Source organism: Leptodactylus fuscus, chromosome 5, assembly GCF_031893055.1.
Source record: "Leptodactylus fuscus isolate aLepFus1 chromosome 5, aLepFus1.hap2, whole genome shotgun sequence".
In the NCBI taxonomy this organism is placed as follows: Eukaryota; Metazoa; Chordata; class Amphibia; order Anura; family Leptodactylidae; genus Leptodactylus; species Leptodactylus fuscus.
The window spans coordinates 105,789,594-105,813,062 of record NC_134269.1 but is presented as its reverse complement, the minus strand read 5'-3'; the positions used below and the strand labels follow the sequence as shown (position 1 = coordinate 105,813,062).

General features: G+C 42.8%; 1 protein-coding gene and 1 pseudogene across 1 annotated transcript in view; one reads left to right on the top strand and one right to left on the bottom strand.

The window, feature by feature from the left end:
• Positions 1-23,469, bottom strand: part of PFKFB3 (6-phosphofructo-2-kinase/fructose-2,6-biphosphatase 3) — a 54,929-nt gene that overhangs the window by 25,402 nt on the left and 6,058 nt on the right. The gene's annotated exons all lie outside the window — the stretch shown is intronic.
• On the top strand, positions 3,716-3,834 carry LOC142205669 (U2 spliceosomal RNA; annotated as a pseudogene).

Here is a 23,469-nt window from a genome sequence, read left to right as displayed (position 1 = left end):
TGTGGCCAATGCCGGCATCGGGAATCTTGTTAAAGTTGAGAGTCGCATGAATTCCACTCAGTATCAGCAGATTCTTGAGAATAATGTTCAAGAATCAGTGACGAAGTTGAAGTTACGCCGGGGATGGATATTTCAGCAAGACAATGATCCAAAACACCGCTCCAAATCCTCAGGCATTCATGCAGAGGAACAATTACAATGTTCTGGAATGGCCATCCCAGTCCCCAGACCTGAATATTATTGAACATCTGTGGGATGATTTGAAGCGGGCTGTCCATGTTCGGCGACCATCTAACTTAACTGAACTTGAATTGTTTGTCCAAAATACCTTTATCCAGGATCCAGGAACTGATTAAAAGCTACAGGAAGCGACTAGAGGCTGTTATCTTTGCAAAAGGAGGATGTACTAAATATTAATGTCACTTTTCTGTTGAGGTGCCCATACTTTTGCACTGGTCAAATTTTGGTTTAATGCATATTGCACATTTTCTGTTAGTACAATAAACCTCATTTCAATCCAGCTATAACAGATTGTCTAGACTATCTAAAGCTTTGTGTACAAAACCCACAATAAACACAGGCATTACTGATGGTTTCCATCCAGCCAGTAAGATGATCAAATCCAAATACAAAACTATCCCTAGCTAGAAGTTTGTTGTATACTGTGTACACTATAAACTTATCTACGGTATTTATCCTTTGCAAACTATAACAGCCAATAAATGCTACTGGAAACCATCTAAACTTTCTGCTGTATTTTGTGTATCATCAATTGCGAATAAAAACAATCAGCAACATAGCCACAACATAGGTTTTGGTCAACAAGGTTGGAAAGGGAGGAGTTTAGATATTCACTTTCCACAGGATAAATAATGGAGTTTCAGATCCATAAGGGTAAGTTCAGACAGAGATTTTTGGTCAGGATTTTTAGGCCATATCTGCCTCAAAATCCTGACCAAAAAGACGGCTCCCATTTAAATCAATGGGAGATGCTCAGGAGTAGAGATGAGCGAACACTGTTCAGATCAGCCGATCCGAACAGCACGCTCCCATAGAAATGAATGGAAGCACCTGGCACACAGACTTTGCCGGCGGCCGGCCGCTTAACCTCCCGCGTGCCAGCCGCTTCCATTCATTTCTATGGGAGCATGCTGTGAGCGTGCTGTTTGGAACGGCTGTTCCGAACAGTGTTCACTCATCTCTACTCAGGAGTATTTTCTGGGAGACGTTTCTCCGGGCTTCCGGAAAAAAGAAGCGAGATGCTCGTTCTTCAGGCTGTTTTGCCTCGCAATTCGGCCTGAAGACATACCCTCCTCTGGACTAGGCCCATTCATTGAGCCTAATCCGGAGCGGAGTGCGCGGCTGGATGCCGGTGCAGTCTACCGGCTTTCAGTCACGGCTACCCGGCTTTTGGACCAGAACTTGAACGTCTGAACTTACCCTAACATGAGGCAGAATAACATCAACCAATGGACCCCAATTGCAGTGTTCTTAAGGCTAAGTCCCCCCAAAAAAGCTGCAGAAAAACATGCAATGGAGAAGCAGTTTTTTTCTGCAGAGTTTTCGATTGCGATCGCTCAGAGTTTTCCTCTGTGGACTTTCTGTCATTACTATACCTATATAGATAACACCAACATTCCTGCAATTTACAAAAATTCAAAAAATTTTGAGAACGCAAATTTTCACTGCAGATTATTTTCTGTAATGTGTGGATGGGATTAGCCAGAATGCCATTTACATTGTAGGTACTATAAACTATAGTATTTTCACAGTGGCATAAACGCTGCGTTTTTGCAACATGGGGCTGCTTTTCTATCTCCTGCTAAGGTGGGAATGTGACTTTAATTTAACCAACTACATTTTCAGGTTCTTTAGTTTCGTTTTAACCTTAGAAAATATTTTATCGGTTATCAAAATTTTTGCCAAAACATGTAAAGCAATTTATGTAAAGCACATGAGTATCACACTACCTTTAACTTTCGTAATCTTTTGTATACACTTACACCACCTGACAATTTGCACACACAGAGATCACAGTTATCTGAAATGAGATAGCGAGTCATGGGTTTTCCTTAACAACTAATTCCTTTACAAAGTGAATGCAATCTAAACAAAACAGGAAACAAAGAGACTCTGGGATCCTTTAACACCTTGAGTAATCCTTCTAGCCCCTTTAAAGGAAGTCTATTCCAGCATGCTAATGTTCCAGCATTCTTGTTTGTGCTGCTCACACATGGAGATGTACAGTAGGAAACAGCATACAATCAGTTAGTAACTGATCAGTAAATATCTTTCCTCTCTTTAGAGGTTGATGAGATGAGCCGTCCATTATCATTAATGATCTGACTGGTCTCATCTAGTCACAGTCATTCATAGGTGAGTATTACACAATACAGCTAACCAGGTGACATACAGTGACAGATCAAGGATTCAAAGGTCATGTCATCTGCATATCCTGTTACATACACGCACACATAAATTAGCATAGCGGCGAGAGAAGGTATTTCTGGACCCAAGTGGCCAAAATGCTCTATACCTTTTAGCACACGTGTGATCTTAGCAGAGCAATGACCTGAGAATTCTAATGCCTATAAATGAATATCAACACATTCAAAATCTGTATTTTTTTTGTGTTAACAAATGTTTGTTATATAAAAAAGCATCTTCCAGTCCATAAATGTTTAAAATGGTCCTAGTCTAGGATTCCTACACCTAAGGGTGTCCTTACTATCTAGGCGAGAGTCCCAGAGGTGGAAGCAATACCTGTTCTGTATGCTATATCCTGTACATTTGGCATAAATGCTTGAAAAGGACCCATCACTAGGTCTAAAAATCCCAATGACATGCATCATTTGATAGCTTATAGAACAGTGCCAGGATATGCACAAATGTAAACCATTGCATTACTCTATGCTGTTTATGTAACTCTAATAAAAATGAATGGGAATTACAGAAATGTGTAGTTTTCCTAACTGTGGAACCATAGAAACAACATAGCTCATCTTTGCTACGCTGTTTCCATAACTTACCTAGAGTAGTGTCGCTCTCCTGCCAGCTATTCCTGTGTTATTCATGAGTTGCCAAGATGGTATTAAAAAAGTAGTCATATAAGGGAAGTATAGTGTACGGCCATTTGGCAAAAACGAGTGATCAAAATATACAACACTCATTTGCAAACTTCTAGAATGTCGCTCACATACATTTTTTAAGTAGTAGCTTGCTGCCTTGTATTAGACAGTTTTGATTCTGGGGACCCTGTCAGGCCTCAGGCTGCAAGAATGCACTACAGGATGGATAAGGCACCCACAGCAACACTGAAAAGGCAGAGTCTGAGGAGAAAGGAGAATGGTTAGCCTGACTTTGTGCTTACGTATCATCTCAGCCACCCAGTTCGCTAGACTGAGCCTGACTATATTCTTGCATGTATTCAATTTCCAACATATATTTAATTTGCATAATCTTATTTCTTTGGAATACTCCATCATACAAATACTAATTAATTTTCATTATTTACATAAACCCTTACAAGTGTACAGGGGGCCCATCCATTCTGTTTCCAGGAAGGAGCTTGCAGTCTAAAGTTAAAGGTTAAAAAGCCTCCAATTGATTTCAATGTGTAGCGCGTGTAAGATGGAATCCATTGAAGTCAATGGGATTCTCTTTTGAAGCGCTCACTCCGACACGTGTATATGTGTCAAAGTAAGCGTCGTGTTACGTCGCTTCTCGGCCTTTTGGCTAAGATCAAGTGTAGTATCTGTTCTTATCAGAAGCAGGAAGTAGGTGAAACCGTCTGAGGTCAAATGGTGGTAAAGGCGGGAGTAGACCGAACCCTGTGGAGGTAGGAATGAGAGAACCACTTTGGGCATGTTGCCGGGGGACGCAGTTAGTAATCGGTTCCGCCAGTGGTTTTGGCTCCGGCCACTGCAGGGGACCAACAGAACGCTGCTGACGCTAGCAACACGACCACCTGGCACCTCAGTGCCAGTGGCTCTTGGCTGAGAGGTCGGGGAGCGCTTGAAGGCCTCTTGTGTTGTGCCTCGGGGGCTGAGTGGACCCCGAGGTGCCATAGACCACTGGGCGTGGGAAACCCACTGGACTTGGCACATTGCATGGCATGAGTAACACACCTTTTTGAGCACCCACTCCCTATGCCTGGTTTACCAGAGCGGGGAAATTTTTTATAGATCCGGCGGTAAACCGGGCCTTGAATGGCACTTTACCACATTGTTTATATGTTTTTCACTTTCTTTTGTCCACTTTGTCAACTTTTTTGTGTTCCGACGAAGGGATGCTGTACCCTTTTGGGACGCCCCCGACGGTCGTCTAGAGGTGAGGTCTGTAATGGGCTTCCCTCCTGTCTCTTGTTGATCCTCCCTGGGTAGACTGGGGAGGACGCAGGTTTTTGGTCTGAGTCCAGGAGTAACCTAGGTGGTGGCAGCCCAAGGTGAAACTGGACAAAGGGCAATCCGTAGTACCCTGGGTGGTGGCAGCCCCAAGGGGAACAGGGCAGTTGAGGGCTTTCGGCTTCGGCTGTTAGCCCACTGGTACTTGACTCCGCTCGGCGCCTTTTGGGCCTTGTGGGGAAGAGTTAGTTGGGAACCCCCCGCCCTCTTCCCTTTTGGGGAGGGGAAGGGAACGTTTTTGACAGACAGCATCCTGGGCACTTTTTTTTTAGTGTCACTCCCACTTTTTTCATGCACTGTGGTGTTTACGTTGGCACTGTTTGAGGCCTTCAAAAAAAAAAAAAAAGTGAGTGTCGTGTTACGCCGTGGGAACAGGGCCTAACTTCTCTAGCACAGACATACAAACATACTACAGACAATTTTTCTTTAGAGTGGGGTACCTTAACATGTACCACCCTGGCTCCAATTCAAACCTAATGCCTCTTTGCTGGTCACATGATCTCAATAGCCCCAAAAGGATAATGTATAAGATCTTATTTTTACCTCTCTGTATATAACTGACATTGGTTGAATGAATCCCTGTATATTTACAAAAATCATGGGCTGAGACTGGTTATTCTTTCATTTTACTCGAGAAGCATTTGAGCACTCGGTTATACTTGAACCCAGATAGAACAGGACTGAGAAAGAACACTCAGTACTTCTCAACATGATATGTACATAAAAAATCCTTATCAAAACAAGGCAATGTGTTATGCAGGAAAACAGTTAGAAAGAAGGTTAGCAAACTTCTAAAAACAGTATGACATTTCTTTGAATTTTTCATCAGCTTCTACTACAATCTTCAACAGCAGTAAACTGTAGTGTATAAAAAAAAATATAGCGATCGATAGATCAATAAAAACAGATATATATCTTGTGTTACAGTCATTCCAATACGATGTATGTGTATTTACTTCTCAATGTATGTTTGATAAACTGGAATGATGTGAGCCATCTGATGTGATATCCTACAGTCCCATCAGCGGATCTAATGGTTCTTCAAGGCAACTCTGGGAAATTGCAAGACATTGGATGACATTTCTTATATAGCAACATCACAACTCTTGCGGCTAAAACACTGTGTCACATATGTCTGTAAACAAGATACTATGCAACTGTAGCCTTGCTTTAGTGGCTCAAGGTATAAAGAACAGTTGTAAAAAAAATTTAGCTAGGAACAACAGTATGTCATATTACTATGGAGGCATCAAATGATGCAGTGGCCATGCCGCAGGCAACAGATGTCACCAAGTACTCCTAGCCTAAAGTACTCACAATACTTAGCATTAAAGGGATTATATCATTAAAAAGTTTTTAAACTTAAAGCATATAGGAATAGCCTTTATAAAGGTCATTCATCTCCTACCTTTATTTTGTAGGTCCTTCCTGGCATTTTCAAATACTTAATCTTTTATTCTATATGCTAATTTTGCTCAGAGAGCACAAGGGGGCCTTCCCCCATGCTCAGAGCACAGCGTCGTCATTGCTCCCAGTGCCGCCTTTGTCTTCACTTCCTGGCGCCTCCATTGTGTTTCTCGTCCTGTTCACTGCAAACCCAAGTGGCAGTAGAAACACAACAGAGGTGCCAAGCAAAGAAGACAAAGGCGCGGCGCTGAGAGCGATGATGATAACGCCCCCTGTGCTCTCTGAGCATAATTAGAATAGAGAATAAAAGATTAATAATTTGGAAACTGTGGCTCATACAAAGGAGTCAAAACCAAGGTCTGTTTGCTGGCATCCATAAGTCTAAATTGTCTTTAAGAGAAAACTAATTTACTGAAGCACAACAGCCAATAACAAGTCTATACAGTCCTATGAAAAAGTTTGGGCACCCCTATTAATCTTAATCATTTTTAGTTCTAAATATTTTGGTGTTTGCTACAGCCATTTCAGTTTGATATATCTAATAACTGATGGACACAGTAATATTTCAGGATGGAAATGAGGTTTATTGTACTAACAGAAAATGTGCAATATGCATTAAACCAAAATTTGACCGGTGCAAAAGTATGGGCACCTCAACAGAAAAGTGACATTAATATTTAGTAGATCCTCCTTTTGCAAAGATAACAGCCTCTAGTCGCTTCCTGTAGCTTTTAATCAGTTTCTGGATCCTGAATGAAGATATTTTGGACCATTCCTCTTTACAAAGCAATTCAAGTTCAGTTAAAGGGGCTCTATCAACAAAATCATGCTGATAGAGCCCCACATATGCGTGAATAGCCTTTAAAAAGACTATTCAGGCACTGTAAAAGTTATATTAAACTACCCCCCGTTTTAAAATAAAACCCTAAAAAAGAATGTGATCTACTTACGCATCGTGCACGCTGGGCAGGCATTCAGGGTGCACCGTCTTCTTCATCCACGCCTCTTCTTCCTCCGATGTCCTCTGGTCCGGTCCTCCTCCGGCGCTCGCGAACTGACACTGAAATGGCCTGGCCATTTTTTTATATCAGTGTCAGTTCGCGAGCGCCAGAGGAGGACGGGACCGGAGGACATCGGAGGAAGAAGAGGCGTGGATGAAGAAGAAGACACACCTTGAATGCCCGCCCACAGTGCACGATGCGTAAGTAGATAACATTCTTTTTTAGGGTTTTATTTTAAAACGGGGGGGGGGGGGGGTAGTTTAATATAACATTCATGGTGCCTGAATAGCCTTTTTAAAGGCTATTCACGCATATGTGGGGCTCTATCAGCATGATTTTGCTGATAGAGCCCCTTTAAGTTTGATGGTCACCGAGCATGGACAGCCTGCTCTCAAATGATCTGAAAACAAAGATTGTTCAACATAGTTGTTCAGGGGAAGGATACAAAAAGTTGTCTCAGAGATTTAACCTGTCAGTTTCCACTGTGAGGAACATAGTAAGGAAATGGAAGACCACAGGGACAGTTCTTATTAAGCCCAGAAGTGGCAGGCCAAGAAAAATATCAGAAAGGCAGAGAAGAAGAATGGTGAGAACAGTCAAGGACAATCCACAGACTACCTCCAAAGAGCTGCAGCATCATCTTGCTGCAGATGGTGTCAATGTGCATTGGTCAATAATACAGCGCACTTTGCACAAGGAGAAGCTGTATGGGAAAGTGATGAGAAAGAAGCCGTTTCTGCAAGCACGCCACAAACAGAGTTGCCTGAGGTATGCAAAAGCACATTTGGACAAGCCAGCTTCATTTTGGAAGAAGCTCCTGTGGACTGATGAAACAAAGATTGAGTTGTTTGGTCATACAAAAAGGCATTATGCATGGCGTCCAAAAAAAACAGCAGTCCAAGAAAAACACTTGCTACCCACTGTAAAATTTGGTGGAGGTTCCATCATGCTTTGGGGCTGTGTGGCCAATGCCGGCACCGGGAATCTTGTTAAAGTTGAGGGTTGCATGGATTCCACTCAGTATCAGCAGATTCTTGAGAATAATGTTCAAGAATCAGTGACAAAGTTGAAGTTACGTCGGGGATGGATATTTCAGCAAGACAATGATCCAAAACACTGCTCCAAATCGACTCAGGCATTCATGCAGAGGAACAATTACAATGTTCTGGAATGGCCATCCCAGTCCCCAGACCTGAATATCATTGAACATCTGTGGGATGATTTGAAGCGGGCTGTCCATGCTCAGCGACCATCAAACTTAACTGAACTTGAATTGTTTTGTAAAGAGGAATGGTCCAAAATACCTTCATCCAGGATCCAGGAACTGATTAAAAGCTACAGGAAGCGACTAGAGGCTGATATCTTTGCAAAAGGAGGATATACTGAATATTAATGTCACTTTTCTGTTGAGGTGCCCATACTTTTACACCGGTCAAATTTTGGTTTAATGCATATTGCACATTTTCTGTTAGTACAATAAACCTCATTTCAATCCTGAAATATTACTGTGTCCATCAGTTATTAGATATATCAAACTGAAATGGCTGTTGCAAACTCCAAAATATTTAGAACTAAAAATGATTAAGATTAATAGGGGTGCCCAAACTTTTTCATAAGACTGTATTAGCTCTCAGTTATTGAGATAAGCATAATGTGAACTTTACATGTACTAGCTAGCCAGGTTCCTGTAATGTTGAAACCAAAAACAAGCTGAACACACAAGAGGGATCTCACATGAGTAATAAAGTGCAGACAGTTCCTGAAAACCCTAACCAGTGTCCAGGGATTGTCAACAACTAGAGTCATGTGTCACTCAGGATGACTCCATGATTATAAAAATATGCTGGAGGACTCAAAATGAAAGTATCAAGTAAAGCCATGCTTCAGTGGCTCAAATGTATATTTAAATGTAATATTAATAATCAACTGTGCAAAAATAAACATGTTGAAAAATTGTTGTTAACGTCTGTATAATGACCTGAAGTGGTTGAAATTTTACACTTTACACTAGGTTCACACCTGCATTCAGGTTTTCGTTCGTGGGGTCCACTTAGGGACCCCATGAACAGAAATCTAATCCGCTTAAATTAGCCGCGGAAACTTATGAAACTTATGAATATGTCTGTGTAACACGTTGACTAAAGTCATTGTCTTTAGACTGTCTCTATGAGCTGATCTCCCTTTCAATTTTACAGTTTTTTTAAATGGTTATTCCAGACTCTGGACTTTTGGGAAAAACAAATGCATGTTCTGAATGTTATATCAAGTCTCTCTTGCACAGGTACAAAATGTCGATATTGTGCTGCATGTAGACAACATCATCAATGATCTTCCTATTTCTTTAGGAAACAGAGCAATGCTGTAGTAAATGAATATAAATATATTGATATTTCTACCACCATTGAGCTAAAACTCATAAGAAAGAAATCCGGTACCATAAGCATTAGGATGACAGCAGAAGCGGTATAGCAGGAAATCACACTGTATGCGGTATTGGGATGATACCAGGAAAGCTATGTCCTGAGACATAAGGAGGTAACGTTATATTGCTTCATTTTGTTGTGCAGCATTTGCAGGGAAGGAAACAAGTTGCACAAGTCACAGCAACGTGCCAGATAACTGGTATCCAGAAACAACCAACATTTGTCAACGTGGGGACTCTAAAAGATGTCACAGTTACACAAGACCCCAGTGCAACATATATTACTGCTAATGATGCATTTTAGTTGAGTTCACCATCAGTGCAATGATAGACTTTACTGGGCTGAAAAAGAAATTATATCCTTAAAGAGGGCCTTTCATGTTCTCTAAGACAGGGAGTATTACATACCGTTACCAAGCTGACAGTACATAGAATTCAGCGCACTTTAATTTTGCCAGTATCTGCCCTGATTCTAGAGCTACTGATATCACTGCACTGCACTCCTTTCTGCAGGTTTCGGTTTGCTGCACAAAACAGGGGCAGGAGACGGAAACCTGCCGGCATGTTTCAATCCCATTCATTTGAATGGGCTTGAAAAGTCTCCAGCCGTGTGCGCCAGTGAGCGTTTTATGCTCTCTGCGGCAAAACAGTTTTTTTTAAACCAGACACAGAGTCGGACATGCAGTACTCTGTGTCCGGTTTTAAAAAAAACGGTTTCGCCACGGAGAGCATAAAACACTAACCGGCGCTCATTGCCGGACTGGGCATGCCAGGTTTGCGTCTTCTGCATGTAGAAGATGGAAACCTGAAAACGGAGTTCAGGCTCTGGTGTGAACCCAGCGTCAGCGTCATTGTTGGGCAGTGAAGAATGCACTTAATTCATGCACATTATGTTTACATGTTACACTGGGAAAACAAGCACATGGGAAAACAGTAGGCTGGGGCCTGAGGCCCGATGACCATAATAGTCAAAAAAGATACAACTGCCAATACAACCCATGACAGGGGTCACAGCAATATACAATATTGACTGAAAATGCTAGTGGAAGAAGACCCAGAGAAAACTCAGACATGAGAGGGGAAATATAAACAAGGATATAAAAACAAGAATACACATAGACAGGGGAGAAGAACAGAAGAAGGAAACAAAGGGGAGATAGGGAGAGACATCAGGCAAAGAGGCAGAATCAGAATTACACCATGGGCGGGAAGTAGAAGCTCAAGATAGTTAATAAAGTTGGCTGATTCCTGGAACACCAGCCATGGCCTCCAGAAAGCATCAAAATTGGAGATGAGTTTGCCGTAACCAGTGTTTCCATCTGCCATATGTGAAGGAACTCCTGGAGTCACTTCTGCAAAGAGGGAGAGGCAGCACTGTGCCAGTGTCTGGGGATGACTACTCTGGCCGCCACAAAGAAGTAACGCAGGAGGTTGCCCTTTACCATAGAGAATTTGTCAGGGATTGAAAAAAGAAGGTCCAAATCGGGGAGAGCGTGATGTCATGATCACTAATCTTAATGTAAAGGTCAAATACAGACTTCCAAAATGGTTATATTCCCACACAGTCCCACCAAATGCCTTTCTCCGAGCCACAGCACCAACACCGATCAGACACACCAGGATATAGTCTGTGGAGTAAATCTGGTCAGCGATACCACAGGGTTTAAAATTTTAAAGTTCTTCTCCTGTGCATTGCACGGAAGGGGTAGCTTGTGGGTAAACAAGAAAGATCTAGACCAGTCAGCAGGAGAAACCGACATCTGCAGGTCCCGCTCCCAAAGCATGGTGTATGGGGGGACCTGAAGTGGCTTTACCCAGGAGAATGCCATAGTACTTGCGATTATTTTATTCCAAATTGAGTGGATAAAGTGGATTAAAATAATAACCAATTCTCCCAATTATTTATTGGTAATAATGATGTATTAGACCAATTAATGTGAGTATAAACACAATGAAATCTCATATGTTAGGGAAAGACTACAATTAACATGGTTTTCTGGCCCATAATCCATGTTTTATACATATGCCCCATCAACAGGTCATCAGTATCCGATCTGTGAGGATCCAACACCCGGACTTGGAATAGATCAGCTGTATCAGCAGCGTTTAGGCTCTGGAAGCTGCTGCAGTGGATGTAGAGTGTGTGCAGTCTGCTTCTATTCAAGTAATAGGACCAGAGCTACTGTACAGTTCCTATGCGTCACCATTATATAGTGGATGGAGTTGGAACTCTGCTCCTATTACTTGAATAGTAGAAACCTGCACACACTCCCTGCTAATTGCAGCAGCTTCTGGGACCTGGACGCTGTTGAACAGCTGATCTGTGCAAAGAGTGGGTGTTAAACCCACACAGATCAGATACTGATGACCCCTCTAGTCAATATGAGACTGAAAGCCCATTTTAAGCATTATGCAAAGGACAAAGTATAAATGAACCATTTATGAAGGCACAGAAGGTTCCTATGGGGCCATAATAATAAGCTGTAGATACTATGTATGTTGCCATATGGTACCTCCTAATAGCACTATTTTCAATGCAATGTTTTTCCACTTATAAATTCAAGAGACAATCTCTTCATGTGTCCATATGAAATCAGAGACATACAGAGAAAGGTAAAGTATGGGCCCATTGCTGTATCATGTATCACTACAGGACTGATCCATAATACAACTTTGGGCTTTAGGCTGGTCTTACACAAACGTAATGCTTTTACAGTCCACAAGTTGCTGATCAGCAACAATAGTTGCCGATCATCAACTTACACTCCGCAGATGTCCGTGACCTCTATGGGCAAGTCCGTGCAGTGCCGTGAATTGCGGCCATTACGGACATGTTCTAAAAAGTGCGGCCCTCGGTTGCGGCCCGGCACACCACAGATAAAATATCTGGTGGTGTAAGAGGCCGCATTGAGTATAATGTGTCCACAATTGAAAACCCTCAATTGAGGACCATTTGTGGACTTAAACTATGGTCGTATAAGACCAGCCTTAGCCCTAAAGGTGACATTCAGTTATAAGCTCTAAGGGAGTCTACCACCACCAGAGCACATTGACAACACACCTTTGTTATGTATATCAAGTTTTGTAGATTTAGAGATAAACAACTTGGAAGTCTTATGCAAATGAGGCAGTTGGGGCATTGGGGGTGGGTGTTCATCCCTTTTGCTGCCAGTGGAAGGATCAGCTCACACTACAGGGTGGCTCAGGCAGGATATTGTAGGAGTCTGAATGACAATAGCAGTGCCCCAGGGTACTGAAGGTCCACACCCACTGCACCAACTACATCATTTGCATAGAATTTCAATTTTGCTTTTCTCTAAATCTACAAAACTAAGATATATAACAAAAGTATGTTGTATCCCACTGTAAAGTGCTGTGTAACATGGTGGCAGTAGAATATGCTCGGGGTACGTGATAGACTTCCTTTAAAGTATGACCCTGATTACAAAACAACTTTTCATGAACAATTAACAGATGAATATAAAGAAATTTGCTATATATTGTTGTAAAGAAAAATGCTCCCTGCTTATCAATGATAATTTAGTTCTAACTGAAGTTACGCTGTAGACATTTGTTGGTAAGTCAGTGTTTATATCATTATATTCCTCAGTGTTGGACCTTGGCTGTGTTAAGCTGTGTTCAATAAGGACACAACAGAATGACCTAACATTTACACATCACACCAGTGTTAGTATCTCTCTTCTTTTGCTTCTTCAACCACTTTAAAATGTATTATTGCTTTCCATAAATATGGATATAAATGGATATATGGACATACATATGGACTCTGCTTACCACCAGAGTTTGAAAAGCAGAACAGACCTAATACAAAGCGTTTACTACAATTGAATCCAATATAGACAGTAATCTCTGAGCTATATAGAGCAACAACTTACAGAGTTTTTTTTAGTATTCTATGTATTTTTGATAATGCCAATGTACCAGAGGATTGATGGGGGCCCTATTTGTAGTACTCTGGCACAGCCACTTTGTAATGCATACAGCCTTCTACTTCCTGCTCCGTAAACTGTAATATTTTGGTTAAGGAGCCTGGCAAGAACAGCTGCTAGGTCATCAGTATCAAGAACCCAGGGAAGCTCATAACACCCCTTTAATCCTACAATGAATCATTATAACCTAATATCACACCAGGAAAGGGACTTGCAGTGCTGATGTATTTAAAAGGTTGTTTCCATGTCTGCAAATCACTGCTGACGCTGGGTTCACACCAGCGCCTGAACTCCGTTTTCAGGTTTCCGTCTTCTGTCATGCCGAGTCTGGCCGTGAGCACCGGGGAGCATTTTATGGGCTCCGTGGCAAAACCGTTTTTTTAAAACCAGACACAGAGCACTGCATGTCTGACTCTGTGTCCAGTTTTAAAAAAAACGATTTCGCCAAGGAGCTTATAAAATGCTCAACGGCTCACACGGCCAGAGACTTTTCAAGCCCATTCAAATGAATGGGATTGAAACATGCCGGCAAGTTTCCGTCTCCTGCCCCTGTTTTGTGCAGAAAACCTGCAGAACAGAGTACGGGCGCAAATGTGAATGAGCCCTTAGAAGGGAACAAAAACCAGACCCCTAGAGCAGGACTTAGGGAAACAGCTGAACAGTGCTGCCTTATGCTGTGTCTATAACTCCCAAAGAGGTAAAGGTGGTCAATGTAGCTCATATAACAATCACATTTATCTACATTGTTTCCTATGAAGCTATGAATACACTGTAGCTTGGGACTTGGGAACATTTATTTCCATCTCAGTAGTGATTTGCTGATATGGGAATAACCCATTAACTGCTTACACGAAATACAATTGTGGCAAACTAGCAGCATCATATGTATGTGGTATCCAGTCACTAAGAGTAAGCCAGTGTTCCCAGTCTGCACAAGTCTGGAAAATAGTCATACAATACTGTACATTACAATGTGTCATAAAACAGGAAATTCCTTTTCAGTTTTCATGTCAATATCCTTTTTAGTTTACAGTTGGTTGTATCGTAAAATCCTACTAATATTATAAATGGATGTTTGTGTTTGGATATTTAGATGTTTGTTCCTCAATCACGCAAAAACCGCTCAACCGATTTGGCTCAAATTTTCAACAAACATAGTTCCTAGGCAGGATTGAACGATAGGCTACTTTTCGTCACAATTGCAGACATACGTTTTTGCCAGGACCCCCACAAATCCACAACTCATACCACCAGCTCTGCAATCCCACACACTTTTAAGCATAGCAAGCCACAAACTCCCTATTGCCCTCTCGGGCCTAGCTCCTAACCCCAGGCAGGGGACGAGGCCGAGGCTGAGGTTGCAGGGGTGGGAGCAAAGGTGTCAGGAGGGGGGGAAGGGGGGTTGGAAAGGGGACGCAATGACACCTAGAAGGGCAAACGGATTTGGCTGAAATTGCGCACATACATACCTTGGGTCCCGGATTGAACGATAGGCTACATGGAATTCCCGTACACCACCTCAATTCACTCCCATGATCAGTGCTTTTTACTTTTGAAATCGCTACAGGACCTGGGACGCTGTAGGACCTGGGATGACGTCATCCAAACCCCATCAGCAGCTCACCTGGATGGGTGCTGCTTCTCTATGTGGGCGGAGCTATCGGGTGGCCAGCGTCCACAAGAACATGGCGGCTCTCAGAGGTCCAGAGCGTCCTGAACCAGCGCCCATACTCTGGGGCAGCGAGAAGTGCGTACTCTGCCCCGCCTGTGTGGGCTTACCGCAGTGCTCTTCCACGGCCGGACAGGGGGTCGCCTGCGCTGCGGTCTGGAACGCCGGTTCAGCCTGCTGTCCCGTGGCGGCTGCGGCCTCTGGACTCTGCATGTCCGTCGAGGATGTCGCCGATGTCTGCTCAGGGCTATCTACAGTGTCATTCGGCCGCAGGAGAAGGGTTGTGACGACAGGCGAGTTAGGGGACTTTGAGAAGGGAAAGGGGTGTTGGGAGTGAGGAGGTTGCCGGTCCAGTGGGGGACGCGGGAATGGGGGGCCTGGGCAGGTAAACCCGGGGGTCCCTGGAAGGGGGACGGGGACAGGGCCGCCACAGCGCCCACAGATGGAATGGGGGCACATGGCTTGCCGCGGGAGGGGGGACCTCATAGGCACCCCTGTAACATCAGTGCACAGGGAGACCGGGGTTTGGTGAGGCTGTGGGCACAGGTTGGTGGGGGGAAAGGTGACACAGGGTCTGGGGGGGGAGGGGTCACTGGGTAGGTAAGACAGGGAAGGGGGCATGGGGTGGTGGGAAAAAGGGGGCATGGGGTTGGGGGGGAAGGGGATACGGGGCTAGGGGGGAAAAGGGGCACGGGGTAGGAGAAAGAAGCGAGCACATGAGGGAGTGGGTAGGAAAAAAGGGGGTTGGCGGGCGCCAGGGGGGAGATGAGGAAAAGGGAGCCGCTGTGGACACAAGGCAAAGGAAGAAGCCTGCGCGGCGCTACAGGTGGGTTGCACAGGGTTACGCGGACGAAGTCGCGGGTACTGCTAGTACATCATAAACTGCAATAAAATCATGTATTTAATATAAGCTACTGTGCAAACAAAATGCAACACAATTAGAAATGAGCCAACTGGAGCCAATAAAATTCCTATTACAGAACCATATTTATCGTCAATATAGAACAATAGATATTTTCACCATCCATTATTCTAGGGCACTGTTTTCCAAACTGTGAGTTGCATTGTATGTGCAATCTAACATTCATGATATAAAACGTTCAGTATTTCACTGATCTCTATTTAAAGTTTGTCTATGGTACTTTATAAATTGAAGCTGCATCGGTCGATATATAGGACTATCTACACTGTATGAATGACACCAGTGACTAAAAATGTCTGAAGTCAATATTTTTCTCCATACTTTGTCCTGAGAAGTTTGCAGTTCTTAGAAACTAATCGAAACATCTGTAACTTCTTGGGATTGAGGTCCCGGATGTTTGCCTCAACTCACTTTACTCCAGCAGCATCATAATATTTTTGTACTCTCTTTATAAACCCTTATTACAATTCCAAGAATGTTAGGCTAAAGATGCTGGGTAAGATGAAAACATGTTTTCTCTCATGTGTGGAGTGTCCTGAACTTGTTTTGACTTATTGGCTGTTATGAAAGTTACTCGTGGTAACTCTAGCCAAACTTGTGCAGTGCACGAGGAGGTGGTTCTGTCTTCCATGGGGTGTCCATGCACTGTGCACGGGGAGGAACAGCTGCTCTCCTGCCTTGAGTGCTGAACTGAGGAATAACATTTCCTATGCTCTGCAGTTTGGATTCATGCTGTGAGCATGCATCTACTCTTATAACTCACTGATAGCACAATGTACAACTGCATACACACATCAGCTAGTACAGAACAGCTAAGCCCTGAATAAAAGGATGAGCCATCCTTTCTCAAATATGTTTTACGTGTATAAATTACAGTAACAGTGCCCACTCCGATCATATGCCATATATAATACTGCTGTCTTCCTATGTGGTACAGGGGACTTTGAATTTCCCTCAGCCATGGCCCGGGTACGACTGCTACATTTGCAACCCAATAGTTGCACACCAGAACAACAATTTAGGGAGTTGGCAATAATAAACTAATGGTTGACAGTAGTTTTGTGCAACTGTGTAGCAAAAATGCAATTCAACTGGGCCAGAAGAAAGTAATTTCACCAAGCATGCTTTAGGTCAGTAAGTTCAATTGGTCTTAAAGGGCCCCTTCACACGGAGGATACACTGGCTGATTCTGAACGTTTAAACATTCCAGATCAGCAGCGTTTAAAACATATCCCATTGCTTTCTATGGGAGCTGGCATACGTGCGCTCCCCATAGAAATGAATGGAAAAAAGCAGCCCAGGGGTTTTCCCATGAACATAACCACATATAAACAATAAATACAAAAAGGGGTACTATTTCAGCTCACCATGTCCAATAAATAATCCAATTTTACAAGACAATCACAGGGTGCAGGGAACGAACACCCAGGCCCGCAAGAGTGAATAAACAATATACCAATGTAGTAAAAATCCAGCACTACTCCAAGGTCTTTAGTTTAATTAAGGGGCATAATGGTCCTGAAACACGTAGGAAGTTCCTGCATCCATGTCGGAAACCATTGGAGACTACTCAAGACAACAGATGTCACCACTAAGATGATTACAGAAAATCTTTACAACTCTGCAAAATGTTTAATAATTTATATTTGCAAAAAGGTTTTAACTTTTAACTACAAAGAGAGGCTACAGGAAGAGAAATGCTGCCAGCTATAATACCTGATTATCTGTGGTTTCTGTTGCCAAACAGGCAATTGAACACCAGAGGCCCTTAAAGAAAAGAATAGTCACATATAGTAAGGATTTTTAATTTTCTTCCTTTAGGTCTCATTTAAGCTTTGTCTATTTCTATATTTGTAGGTTAAACAGCCCCCGTTATAGTTTTTTGGAATGTTGTCAGATTCTGTGATGTCAGATGTTGTCAGATCCTGTTACATGGAGAGGAGTTTACAGTAAATTTATCGTTTGTAGTAATCAGTATGGCCTGCCAGTGGCATACACAGAATGAGAGGGGCATCACAGTAAACATCAGAATGGTGCAATTATTTTGGAGAGTCCTGTACATGAACAAAACTGATGGAACCAAGCAGGGCTAGTCCTCAAGGACATTATAGCATCCACCAAGCAGGGGCAATTTATAGGAAGACCAATAATGCCACCATCTTGGAGTCTCTAGCACAGTCCTTTTTAGGGTCTAACAGCAGATATAAGCACTGTTATTAAGGTATTGTATAGTAATATCATTAAGACACTGCAGGGATGATTAATTAGTCTGTTTTTTGGGTATCGTGATGGTATTATTTGGGCATACACAACATGAACCATCCATAGCAGGAGCAGGTCTTTGTAGGGGCTCTTTTGCTTTAGATCAGTTATCCACGACCTATGATACCTGTACCTCCGGGGATATTCTGTTCAGACTCAGGAGGTACATGCCATGGCTGAGAACCACTGCTCTGAAAGTGGCAGATTTAGTGAGTGCTCATGTTTTGAGGCTTCTGGAAGGCTTTTGCCACCCAAACCATCCACCATCTTCAAATATTGGGGCACAGCAGAGTTAGCAGTCAAAAAACATTCAGTAAAAGATAAGAGTCTGGGTCTCCTCTATAGCAGTGGAGAGTCTGTGCTGAATAGACAAATAGTATATGAGCTATGATCTGGTGAGTGAAAAACTGGTTGGATGGTAAATGAACTACTAGTGTGTCCCTACAAAAAAATAGATTGCTTGTTTAGATATGTATGGCAGTTTTCCTTGCACACTTGGGTTATGTTATGGTATTTAGGAAGAACTTTTGTTTCACAAGGGGGTGCTTGGCTTGAAAAAGTTGAGAAACACTGCTCGAGATAATACAAGAGTATCCAGACTGATACATTGCCCTCTGTGATATCTATAGCCCATAATAGGTCATATGTTATGGAGAAATGACTAATTTACTGGCAACATTTAAAGAGGACCTTTCATCAGATCGGGCACAGGCAGTTTTATATACTGCTGGAAAGCTGACAGTGCGCTGAATTCAGTGCACTGTCGCCTTTCCCGATCTGTGCCCGGTGTAAAGCGCTATCAGTCCCGGTAAAGTAGCGCTTTACAGTCAGGAGGGTGTTTCTGACACTTAGCCAGGGACGCCCTTCTGCCCAGCAGCGCCTATCGTGCTGTGCTCTAAGACGGGGAGGAACGCCCCATCCCCTCCTGATAATACTCGTCTATGGACGAGCTGTGTGAGTAGAGGGAGGGGGCGTTCCTCCCCGCTCACACTGTACAGCGCGATAGGTGCTGCTAGGCAGAAGGGCGTCCTTGGCTAACAGTCAGAAACGCCCTTCTGACACTAAAGCTCTACGGTACCGATAGCGCTTTACACCGGGCACAGATCGGGAAAGCCGACAGTGCGCTGAATTCAGCGCACTGTCAGCTTTCCAGCAGTATATAAAACTGCATGTGCCCGATATGATGAAAGGTCCTCTTCAATGCAGTGGTATATATGTTAAAATCTCATCCAGTGGCTTAAAGCACGTCCATCTTCAAACAGGTGAGATACAGTATGGCTGCCATATCTTGGGACATTGTAGTCATGCTACAATTGCATATGAGAGAACAAGTGAAAACTACATAGCTGCATGACATAGTACATTGCGACTCTAGGATCACTCAGACCATGTGTCTATTAAACTAAATGGAGCATCGCTTTAAACAGGGTAAATGCAATTTATTATACCAGCTTAGAAGTTGCAAGACATATGAAACTCATATACTGTATATCATGCCTGGTTCCTCTTCTCTGTCTCGTGGTGTTCACATGCACAGCTAAAGGAAATGCTTGTGCCTAGTCCAGCAAATATCTTTATCCTTAGCTCCATCTGTCTAGTAAAATATTTATTTAACAGAAAGGGTGGGGCACAGTCTGAATACATGTTTGAGAGCTATGTATAAATGAATATAAGATCTGATTTACAATGGTTAAAAAAATCACTCAGCATTTGATATCAAAGCCTTTACCTGTGCTGTCAACTCCCAAAAGTAGTAACTGAAATATAAAGCAGTAGGTAAGATGTCTCGTGGTGTTCACATGCACAGATAAAGGAAATGCTTGTGCCTAGTGTGGTGTCTAGTCCAACTATCTTCTCAATGATAGGAGTGATTGTACTACTGACTTAAAGCTGGAGCGGAGGCGGGGGTTTGGTAGGTGGAGTAGTGGGTTAGGCTTGGTTCATATCTGCGTTCACTATTCCGTTTGGGGAGGTCGCTTGGGGACCCCCCAAATGGAATATCGAACGCATTAAAAAGACTCTCTGAGCAGAATACCGAATGCAGATGTGAACCAGGCCTCAGAAATACATGGCTACAGTATTCCACAAACTGTCCACAGGTTGTGTGTGGTCTCATTCCCCTCAATTGAGCACATCTGCAATATCAGTCGATCCATGAAAATTTGTACAGTACTGTTTCAAGAAGAAAGTCACCATATTTTTCTAACCCTAAAGAATCCATTTTAATAAGTGGTGCAAAAAAAAAAAAAAAAACTGTACACACTCCACTCCGCCATACCAGTTCTGTCACGTGCAGCCCTATGTCTAAGTTGTAGAGTTGTAGAGGCCAGGATATGATATGCATTGGTGAAGGAACATTGGTTGTCATACAGGAACAGATGTTCATTGTGTGACAGACACACATTGTGATCTGGATCAATGGTGCCTTGGGAGACAAAAGGGCTTGATCTGCCCCTGAGGTGATCACCTGTTGTATCAGAGCAGGAAACCTAATGGTATGTAAATGGTATGTAAAAATTACTTATACCAAGGGAAATGCTCGCAAGTTAACTCGTAAAACCATGAAATGCATGAAGTTTCCAGCCCCTGTCAAAGCTGACTGAAAACTCATATAGATAAGGGCAAAAAGAAGACAATAGGTGGAAAATTTATCTGCAGCAAGATTTATCCCATAGCAGCTAAAAAGTCTCTAGATATAGAAGTTGGAAGATGGCTGGCTGATGTGAGCAGCTCCTCCATCTTTATCAAGTTTGATGACGCTTCCTATTTGAGTCTATTACATGATAATACATATATAAGGCTTTATCTGTTTTCATTCATCTTACCTATTAAACCTGTATGTATAATACTGTATATTTAATGTTTACTGCAATTCACAATTACAGTTACTTTAACTAAAAATTCTGCTTCTTTAGATATAGTGTTGTGCAATGTAACACTGTTTCATGCAAATCTATATTTAAATAACGACTATGATCAAATATAAGTTATGATACAAGTTCTCGCTGAAGACCAACATCCATATCCAATTGCAAACATCTCTTCCTGTCCTAGTACATAGCACTTCACAGTAAATACATCTAAACAGCTGCAAGGAATCTCCTTGGTTATGTAAGAGCTTGCATTTCCCCTCTGTGCTACGTCAGATAAGGACTTAGAGGGAAACAGCTGATGTAACCCTGGTGGGAACAGTAGTAGCAGCTTCACACGGGTAGCAGAATGTACCGATACACAGATATTGTTTATTGCCTAGTCACTTTCCCTTTTATTATTAGTATTATTATTTTACAAGGTATTTACTTGACAGTCAATTTTTTACTTTTTTTTTTTTTTTAGCAAACCAACAGATTTATTACTACTAAGAATATAATTAAAATATAACACATGTCCCACATCATAGAAAGTTTCTGCATTCATGACCATACCAGTCTTAGGCATCACGTTTGCAGGTACTGTAAAACACCGCAGTTTTTGCTAAATCATTTTCTGCCCTATCTCGGCGTTTACGCTATGTAGAGCCCTGGCCTTAATGGTTCCAATCTTTTGTTCTCATCAGTCCTGATCAGTTGACAATTCCAGGGTAGAGGAGCAGTGCTAGTGCAAGGGATAGCAGAGACGTGCAGTGCCCTGAAAACAGTCAGCTTGCACTTACAGCTCATTTATATTTTGAAATACAACTTTATCTTTCTCAAGACTGAGGCATCAATTGGGTGAACAAAAGGTATGTTGAAATTTTTATCAAAGAAGCTGCATACCGATGTAATTGATGTAGAGGTCAACTTTTAACTGACATATTCCTTTTAACTCCTTTCCACTACAGTCATTTTTCACTTTTTGTTTCTAACTCCCCACTTTCTAAACTCCAACATTTTTTTAATTTTCCATTCACAGATCCATATCAGGGAGTCTATCATTAGAAAATGGCATTTTGAAGTAATGGCACATTGGAACAGCCTTTAAAAAGGCTATTCTACTCCTACCTCTCATTCTCTTGGGCTCCTCACTGTTTCTGTAAAAGAGTATTTCTTCTGATATGCAAATTATGCTCAGGGAGCACCGTTGGCATTCCCCCTTTTACTCCATGAACATTTTCATCATCAACTGCCTCCTGTTAACTGTCCTCTTCATCTTCTCCTCGTCTTCAAGGGATCCTATAGTTTAAAAACATTTTTTTCTGGTTGACACATAGGAATAGCCTTAAGAAAGGCTATTCGTCTCCTACCTTTGGATGTCTTCTCTCTGGGCCGCAGTTCGCTTGAAATCCCGGTTTTCGCTGGTATGCAAATGAGTTCTCTCACAGCACTGAGGGCGGGCCCCAGCACTCAAACAGCACTAGGGGCGTCCCCAATGCTGCAAGAGAACTCTCCAGCGCTGCCTCCATCTTCTTCAGGAATGGGGTCTTGACGTGTCTTCTCCCGGGGGTTGGCTTAAAATTTCTAGGCCTTGGGCAAAGCCGACGGTGCATGCCCACTGGCCACAAGAAAATGGCCGCTTACACAGTATTGTAAGCGGCCATTTTCTTGTGGCTGGTGGGCATGCGCAGTCAGCTTTGCCCTAGGCCCAAGACCTAGAAGTTTGAAGTCAACCCCCAGAAGAAGACGGGTAAAGAGGCTGTTCCTGAAGAAGATGGAAGTGGTGCTGGAGAGTTCTCTCGCAGCATTGGGGACACCCCCAGTGCTGTTTGAGCACTGGAGCCCGCCCCCAGTGCTGCGAGAGAACTCATTTGCATACCGGCGAAAACCGGGATTTCAAGCGAACGGCGGCCCGGAGAAGACATCCAAAGGTAGGAGACAAATAGCCTTTCTTAAGGCTATTCCTACGTGTCAACCAGAAAAAATGTGTTTAAATGATAGGATCCCTTTCAGCCTTGCGTAGGCACGCAGTTGAGATCCCGCGTATGCGCAGTCGGATCTGACACTTTGAGTTTGGGCACAGCCTACTACACATGCTCCATCAGCCATTTTGTGGTGTTTATTACACGATTTCAACCGCATATAGCGTTGGATGTCTACACAAGGCTGAAGATGAGGAGAAGATGCATGGGAGAGTAAACAAGAAGCACTAAGGGGCGGTGAGCAGTTGATGACCATGGTGTGCTTGGTGCACAGGGGGAACACCTGCTTTGTTAATTATGCCTGGATTCATTAGTGCAGTCAGGATAAAGCAATATACATAGCACTGAGATGGTTTGTAAGCAGTCTTGTAGAGTAAGTATTATATTCCATTTAGAAGCATTCATTCTAACTTGAGCGGGCAATGCTCGCAGCTGTCACTGTTGTTTTGGCTAAAAATATCTTTGAAAAATGAGTTTCCTGGAAATACCCCATGATCTCTCTGACCTCACAGTCAACAAAACTTCACTAGAAAACAACTGCAAAGATTCTAAATTTTGCATGAAGCAAATTTTCTAATGTGGATACATGGTGCATAGTC